At 41.3% G+C, this 9153-nt stretch overlaps 1 protein-coding gene across 3 annotated transcripts in view; it reads left to right on the forward strand.

The window, feature by feature from the left end:
- Nucleotides 1-9153, forward strand: part of PKNOX2 (PBX/knotted 1 homeobox 2) — a 135025-nt gene that overhangs the window by 55551 nt on the left and 70321 nt on the right. The gene's annotated exons all lie outside the window — the stretch shown is intronic.

The raw sequence follows: 9153 nt of genomic DNA on the forward strand, positions 1-9153 counted from the left end.
AAGAGGGAACCTAGATCCAGAGGACATGAAGGAAGGTAGAATCTCCACTGAGTAGTATCCAATCTGTCTAGGCAGGGCTGATGAAATGAAATGCGGACAGGTCTCTTGTGATGCAACAGTGAATAATTGTTATCAGGACTGCTTGTGAGGGTTGGAAATGTAAAGGTAGATGTTTTGTAGGAAGGAGGGGAGTGATTAACTTTGCAGTCTAGGAGCGGAGATCACTGGGACCATTAAGGGAGAAGAGCGGAGAGCAGGACCCTACCCAGAGAAGCAGTGATGCCTCAGATGGAGGCAGAGATGATGACGTGGAGAGATGGAGCAGCTGAGGAGTTTAGACCCAGAGAGGGCTGTCTGTGTGCTGTGTGCTGATGACCAGAGGGGGGTGTGTGCAGGCTTGTAGGGTATACCCTTTGGTTGGTTGATGATGCATGGAGGGGATTGTAAGCATGGCAATGAAACGATATATGATAGGATGAATGTAAAACTAATGTTCTCCCTTGTAAACTGTCACATAATTCACAATAAAATATTAAAAAAGAAAGAAAGAAAATTGCACCACCAGTACTTCTCCCTTGTCACCTACCCTCTCTCCTTCCCATTTCAGTACTATGGGATAGCAGCTTTTCAAGGCCTAAGCTGAATTGCCCCTGGTCAGCTCCCCTAGAGAAAGGTCATCTCCATTTTTCACACCTTCCACTCCAATTTCCACACCCACCTAGCACTCCAGGCCCACGTCTTACCTTGGTCTTCTGACCAGCCTCTGACTGGTGGTTGGTAAAGTTTGTAAAATTTGCAAGTTTCCCAAACTGCTTTGAAAAGTAAAAGCTTTTTGTTTTATAAAATCTAATTTATGGGCCCCTAGTGCAGGGCTAAGGTTTTATATATTATGCAAAATTTCAAACTGAGGCTGTAAAATGTAAGGTTTCAGTTTCATGCATGGAATTTTTTATGTGTAAATTTTTTAACATTTATGGGGCATGTTTTAATGAGACTCTCCTGTGGTTTGAGGGATAGATTATGGCTGCCTGACCACAAAGCCAGCTTTAAAATGGGAACCTCCATGTCCCTGGGCTTACTCTGTCCTGCCTATGGCCCTGAAGAGGCAAGGATAAGAAGGGACATGAAGGAGCCAACTCCGAACTCTGGGTCCACAGAGAGTTGTACTAGTCCCATTCAGAGAGCATTCACTCCTGCCCTCAGTAGAGACTATCCCTGCCTAGAAAGAAGCAGAAAACCTGCTAACTCCCAGAAATGCAGAGGAAGTAGGAATAATCAAAGCTGAAAATAATCAACATTATGGAGCACTTGCTGGGTGGCAGGTGCTTCTATAAACACTTGACATGTACTACCTTGTTGAATCTTCTTTGCATACCCACAATATATATCTCATTATTATCCCATTTTAAGATGAGGAAATTGAGACGAGAGGTGAAACATTTGCTCAAGATCACACAGCTACTGGATGGCAGAGGTGGGGATCCTGCTCTAGCCTCTCTCCCATCAACAGTACTGCCCTATATGTGCCAGGTCTTATGCTTAGCTCTTTTTTAGTGATGTGTCATTTAATCTTCAGTGTAACTGTGATGGAGGCATTATTATTATCCCCATTTTATAATAAGAAACTAAAGAGATGTTGTAAATTGTTTAAGGTCTCACAGAAGGTGGGAGACCCTAGACTCTCAGACTTCAAAGCCCATTGTCCTTGAGCACCCTTCTTTACTACTTAATTCTCACAAGTGCCCTGTGAAGTATTTATTCTTACCTCCATTTTGTTGCTGTTGCTATTGTTGTTGTTAGGTGTTATAGAGTCTGTTCCGCCTCACAGCAAGACAGAGCACAACAGAGCAAAACACTGCCCCATCCTGAGCCATCCTCACAATTGTTATTATTTTTTAGTCCCTTATTGCTAGCACTGTGTCAATCCATGTTGTTGGGAGTCTTAATCTTTTTCATCTACCAAACATGATATCTTTTTCCAGGGACTGATCCTTCCTGATAACATGTCCAAATTAAGAGAGAGGTCTTATCATCCTGGCTTCTAAGGAGCATTCTGCTTTGCTTCTTACAACATAAATTTGTTTGTTCTTCTGTCAGTCCATAGTACTTTTAATATTCTTCTCCAAAACTGTAATTCAAATGAATTGATTCTTCTGTGGTCTGCCTTATTCATTGTCCAACTTTCACGTGCATATCTTGTTATTGTTAAGTGCTGTTGAGTTGATTCTGACTCATAGTGACCGTGTATAGGGTTTCGCAAGAAGAACTGCTGGTGGGTTTGAAATGCTGACTTTGACCTTGTGGTTCCCACACCAGGAGTCCCTTCACATGCATGTGAGGATGTTGAAAATACTGTGACTTGGGTCTGACATACCTTAGTCCTCACACTTATATCTTTGTTCCTGAACATCTTAAAGAGGTCTTGTGCAGCAGATTTGCTTAATTTTATTTCCATTTGCCATTTGATTTCTTGACTGCTGCTTCCATGAGTGTTGACTGTGGATCCAAGCAAAATGAATTATTTACAACCTCAATCTTGTCTTCATTTATTATGGTGTGAGTTACTGGCCCAGTTGTGAAGATTTTTGTTTTCTTTACAGTGATGTGTTAGTGATACTGTTATTTTTAGCTACTGCCAAGTTGCCCTTTCTCCTCCCAGTACTCATGTACAACTGGATCTGACTGTTGATTCATAGGGTTTTCATTTGCTGATATATTTTGTAAATTGTGATTTGGGTGAAAGTTAAAGAACAAACTTGTTTTTCATTCAATAATTCATATAACTTTTGTTGTATAACACTGATTGCAATTCCACAATGTAACAGCACTCTTCCTACTCCCTCACTGTGTTTATCATTACCATTCATATTTCTTTCTTATCCCTTCCTACTTTCTGAGCTTTAACCCTGGGCAGATGCAGCCTTTTTGATTGTTCTAAGGAGTGTATATCTCCCTAGGTGTTCTTGTTCACCTTGTAGGCCTATTTTTTGGCTGAAAGGTGAGCCATGGGGGTGAGTTCAGTTCCAGGCTTGAAGGATGTCTACAGGCCATAGTGTCAGTGGTCCCACCAATCTCTATCAGACCTCTAAATGTGGTCTTTTTTATGATTTTAATTTTTGTTCCACAATTTCCCCCACTCTCTACTGGGTCTCCTATAGTGATCCCTTTCAGGGTACCTTCTAGTTCTGATAGAAGGATTGTGGAGGCTAAGGTTCAAGAGGTCCAGTAGTCCTGTAGACTAATTTTTCCCATGAGTGTCTGATTTCCTTCACTCTTCTTTACTCGAAACAGGGAAAGATGAACAGCTGCACTTTAGATGGCTGCTCACAGCTTTTTTTTTTTTGTAAAGAAATGTTTTATTGTGAATTGTGTGATAGTTTACATGGGAGAACATTAGTTTTACATTCATTCTATCATACATCGTTTCATTGTCATAGTTACCATCCCATCCATGCATCATCACCCAACTGAAAGGTATACCCTGCAAGCTTGCCCCACCCCCCCACACGGTCCTCAGCACACAGCCCCTTGCCCTCTCTGGATCTCAAGTCCCCAGCCACTCCACCTCTTCACGTCATCTTCTCTGCCTCCATCTCAGGCCTCACTGCTTCTCTGGGTAGGGTCCCACTCTCCGCTCTTCTCTATTGATGGTCCCATGGACCTCCGCTCCTAGACTGAAAAGTTAATCACTCCCCTCCTTGCTATAAAATGTCCACCTTTACATTTCCAACCCTCACAATCAGTCCTGATAACAATTATTCACTATTGCATCACAAGAGACCCATCTGCATTTCATTTCATCAGCCCTTCCTGGACAGGCTGGATGTTATTCACTGGAGACTCTACCTTCCTCCACGCCTTTTGGATCTAGGTTCCCTCTTGAAAGCTTGCTTGTAAGCCAGTCACTTCTTAACATTTGTATCCCTCCCCCCATTTTGGGTAGCCAATGTCCAAGTTGCCCATCCCTGTCTACTTTTTGTGTGGAGGGGGTGGGAATAATTCTTGCAGCAGGGATTTGTTTCCTCTTTTGAACTACTGCATTTATGGGTGTAGGTCAAGTTTATCAAATTGTATCAGGTGACACTTTTTTCCTCTTCTTTCTTCTTTGGGTTGAGTTCTGTTCATCCAGTCATTGAAGCCAGGTCAAGTGGGTATCATCTGCAAGTGTGGGTGTTCTTGAGTCTGTCCACCCTCTTCTTATCAGCTGGCTACTTCAATCTCCACTCTAGTCCTCTGTGGATGTGTCACTGACTCTGAGCCCATGAGTCCCCAGGTACTGCTTGCCAACCAGGTCTCCATCCGGGTTCACAGTATTCTGCTGGACGATGTAGGGGTTAGCTCGCGGCTTCATTGATGTTTTTCAGTCACTTCCCCTTATGGGTGACGTGCATGGTTGCCAATCTGAGCGTGTGTTTCCATTGCGTCTTAGCCTTGGAAGAGGATTTACACTGAGAGGACCCTACCACCTGCCTTGATGTCTCCTGGGCAAGCAACTTGCTCGTTCTTGTGGTAACTGTCGGACTGCCTTTATTGTTTTGTATTTTTCCTGTAGGTCTTTTTTTCAAGAAGTATCTTCTGGTTTTCTAGCTGCTCCAGGCTGGTCTGCTTGTCCTTTTAAGTGGAAGATTTCCTGTCTCTGAAGGTCTGGATGTGGTTCAGGCTTCCACCTATAGTCTTACAGAGGCTCCTCAGGAAACCTCCTTCACTGGACACATTGTAGCCCCATTTTAGGTATTCCAATAAATTATAGGCAGAAGGTGGACTTACAAGCTTTCTATGGTGATATTTCTGGCTATTCCTTTCTCTCCCCCTCCAGTGTCTGTTTTATAATATAATACACGGGAAAACAAGGTTCAAAAGGCAGCCAAGCATTTTAACATTATTCCCCCCTTTTCCCCATTCCAACCATGTCTCAGTCTCTGTATCCCAGAGCCCTGTTGTTCTAAAGCTGTGCTCACAGCTTTAAAGACCTCAGTCACTACTTACCAAAGTAGGATGTAGAGCAGTGTTTTTGTGGACTATGTTATACCAATTGACCATGGTGTGTCCTGGGACTGTTACCCTAAAGCTTGGGTCCCATGCCCTGGAGCAACTAAGTCTGTTTAATAAATGATCCAGATAAACAATGAAAGAGGAAAGCCTCTATTATTAGGAATAATACACCCTTAACAAAGAGACTAGTTTTGAATGAGGTCCAATAACTATTTCTTACAAGCAATATTCATACCTGTTAATTAACACAACATTTGGTGGTCTGTAGTCTTTTTTTCTAACAGTTACACTAATTCACAGGTGGTTGAATGTCTTGATAAACACGTGAAAAGGAAGTATATGATTAAGTCTCTAGGTGCCTTATCAGAAGCTACACAAACAGGAACCAGGCTTCTAGCTGAACTAGGAGACCAACTAACATTCTTAAAATGGTTAAAGAAAAAAGGACAGGAATTGGGGGGCAGTGTAAGATGCTTCAGGCAGTTCTTGATTATATTGTTCCTAGTTAAAGCTCCTGGACACCTGGTGTGGCACTATAGGATAAGCTGGACTGTGAACCAGAAAGTCTGCAGTTCAAACCCACCAGCTGCTCCTCAGAAACCTTATACAGGGCTGCTATGAGTCAGAACTGACTTGACAACACTTAACAACAACAAAGCTAAAGCTCCTGGTGTTCCTGGTGTGGTGTTGTGGAATAAGCACTGGACTGTTGGCTTCAAAGTTGGTGGTTCAAACCCACCAGCCACTCGTAAAAAATCCTCTACAGGGTTGCTATAAGACAGAACCAACTCAACAGGGCTTAGCAACAACAAGGCAGTATAGTTAAATTCTTTAAATGGCTACCCTCATGTTCATGAAGCATAAGTAGCTACGGTCATGCTTTCAACAACGGCCCAGCATTGCGTCTCTGGTCACCAGGAAGTTGTGCAAGTTAAGAGAGTTGGTCACACCTCTATGATTGCCAGGTATTGATATAGCTGCTGATTCAGTCCTGAGTGAGCAGAGCCAGGACTGTGGGGCCTACTTGGATCTGAACACTGCTTGTAATAATTCAAAATGGCCACAATGTACTGGTTGACAGTTCACTGCTCTGTATGCCTCCTTGTTCATTATTTTCTCTTCCTCTCATTGGTATTTGATCTGCTTTGTTATTATTTCCTTTGGAACTCTGGGTTCCAGGATTGCCATCCACATCAGTTTCACTTGGTTTCTCGAGTCTTTCTTATAAAGGATCTGGATAATGTGTCTACCTACACTGCCATCTTGGATCCTCCTGTCTTTTTTCCTGATTTTGTGAAAATTAGATCACCAGGCCTTTCTTCTCACTTGGTTTTAGTATAGAAGCTCCATTGATAACTCTTCAGCATCATAACAATACCCAAGCCTCTACTGACAAACAAGTGATGGAGATGTATGGACAAGGAATTGGACCTGTGTCTACCACATGGAAGACAATAATTCTACCACCGAACTACCACAACCACATCCATCCCCATTTTACTGAGGGGGAAATCTGGAGCTAAAGGCCTTATGGCTAATGAATGGCAGAGTTGGGATTTGAACCCAGTGGGCCTGACAAAGCCTACCTTCTCTCTGGAATACCACCCTGCTTCTCTACATTCAGAGAATATCAGAGGGAATGTGCCAAGTTATTAACTCAAAAGCAATATTTTGAGAAAATGATGATTTTCTTAAATTTTTCACTCTATCCCCAAATCATCTGTCAGTGCCCCACTTTTGTCCCAAGGCCTATTCTTTGTACTAGGGGCCCCATACTTCCAACTGGCCAGGTTGAGCTGATCCAGTTTGGAAAATTCCTGATTACATTTTAGCTTTGGCTGCCATAAAGACCCGGATGAAATGTCAAAACATAAACTCTTTCTTCATTTCTAAGTGAGGGAGAATAGTTCCATTTTCCCAACTTGCAGAAGAGGAAAGAGTGGGTGAAAGAACTCTGTTCTCCAGGGCAAGGACATCTCTTAATTGCTACGTGGAATTGAGCAGTTTACCTAATCTCTGAGTCTCAGTTTTCTCATCTCTTGGAGAGTACTCTCTCCTGGACATAGGAGTGCTCCACCACACATCTGTCAGTTTGTCGTACTGTGGTAGCTTGTGTGTTGCTGTGATGCTGAAAGCTATGCCATTGGTATTTTAAATATCAGCAGGACACAGCCATAGTGGACCTGTTGCAACTAAGCTTTCAGACTAAGACAACCTAGGAAGAAGGAGAGGCACACTACTTCTGAATGTTTAGCCACTGAAAACCTTAGGAATGGCAGTAGAACACTATCATATAGCACCAGAATATTGAATTATGAAATGTGATGCATATCATTACAGTGCCAGAAGATGAGTCACTCAAGTTGGAATGCACTCAAAATTTGACTGGGAAGAGTTGCCTCTTCAAAGTAGACTTGACCGTGATAATGTGAATGGAATAAAACTTTTGGGACCTTCATTTGCTGATGAAGGACAACTCAAAATGAGGTGAAACAACTGTAAATATCTATTAATAATCACAACATGGAATGTATGCTGTATTAATCTAAGACAATTGGAAATTGTCAAAAGTGAAATCGGACACATAAAGGTTGATTATCTGAAATGGACTGGCACTGGCCATTTACAGTCTGATAATCATATGATTTACTATGGCTGGAGTGACTTGAAGAGGGATGACATTGCATTCATCATCAAAAAGAACATTTCAATATCTAATCTGAAGTATAATGCTGTCGATCAAAGGATGTACATACACTCACCAGGAAGACCAGTTAATACCACTAAATTCAAATTTATGCACCAAGCACAAAAGCCAGTGATGATGAAACTGAAGAATTCTACCAACTCCTGCAGTCTGAAATTGATCAAACATGCAATCAAGATGTATTGATAATTATTGGTGATTGGAATGCAAAGGTTAGAAATGAAGGATCAGCAGTTGGAAAATATGGCCTCGATGATAGAAACGATGCTGGAGATTGCATGATAGATTTTTGCAATACCAATGACTTATTCATTGCCAATACTTTTTTTTTAAACAACATAAAAATAGACTATACATATGTATATAACCAGATGGCATACACAGAAATCAAATTGACTCCATCTGAGATGGTGGAAAAGTTCCATAACATCAGCCAAAACAAGGCCAGGGGCAGACTGTGGAACAGGTCATCAATTGCTCATAAGCAAGTTCAGGATGAAGCAGAAGAAAATTAAAACAAGTCCACGAGAGCCAGAATTTGACCTTGAACATATCTTACTTGAATTTAGAAATCATCTTAAGAATACATACGATGCACTAGACACTAATGACCTAAGACCAGAAAAATTGTGGAATGACATCAAGAACATCATACAGGAAGAAAGCAAGAGGTCATTAAGAAGACAAGAAAGAAAGAAAAAAAATGGATGTCAGAAGGCACTCTGAAACCTTCTCTCTAGCATAGAGATGCTAAAGCAAATGGAAGAAATAAGGAAGTAAAATAATGAACAGAAAATTTCAAATGGCAGCTTAAGAAGACAAAGTCAAGTATTATAAATAAAATGTTCAAAGATCTGGAGTTAGAAAACCAAAGGGAAGAGCACATTCAGCATTTCTCAAACTGAAAGAACCAAAGAAAAAATTCATTCCCCAACTTGAAATATTGAAGAACTCTATGGGCAAAATACTGAATGATGTAGAAAGCATCCAAAGAAGATGTAAGGGATACAAAGCGTCACTGTACCAAAAAGAAATGGTTGATGAATCTGTTCATAGACTAAGAGGCAGTTGTTCGGACAGAACAAGGGGACACTGGTTCAAATCAGGAAAGGTGTGCAACAGTGTTGTATTCTTTCACCATACTTATTCAATCTGTATACTGAGCAAATAAGCCAAGAATATGGATTATATGAAGAAGGGCGTGGCATAAGAATTAAAGAAAGACTACTAACTACCTTTTATATGTAGATAATACAACCTTACTTGCTAAAAACAAAAGAGAACTTAAAATACTTACTGACCAGAGCCTTCAGTAATGATTGCACCTCAATGTAAAGAAAATAAAACTTACTATTGGACCATGCAATCAAGATGTATTGCTCATTACCGGTGACTGGAATGCAAAAGTAGGGAGCAAAGAGGAGGGACCAGTAGTCGGAAAATTTGGACTTGGT

Source organism: Chrysochloris asiatica, unplaced genomic scaffold (genome assembly GCF_000296735.1).
Source record: "Chrysochloris asiatica unplaced genomic scaffold, ChrAsi1.0 scaffold00107, whole genome shotgun sequence".
NCBI classification, from domain to species: Eukaryota; Metazoa; Chordata; class Mammalia; order Afrosoricida; family Chrysochloridae; genus Chrysochloris; species Chrysochloris asiatica.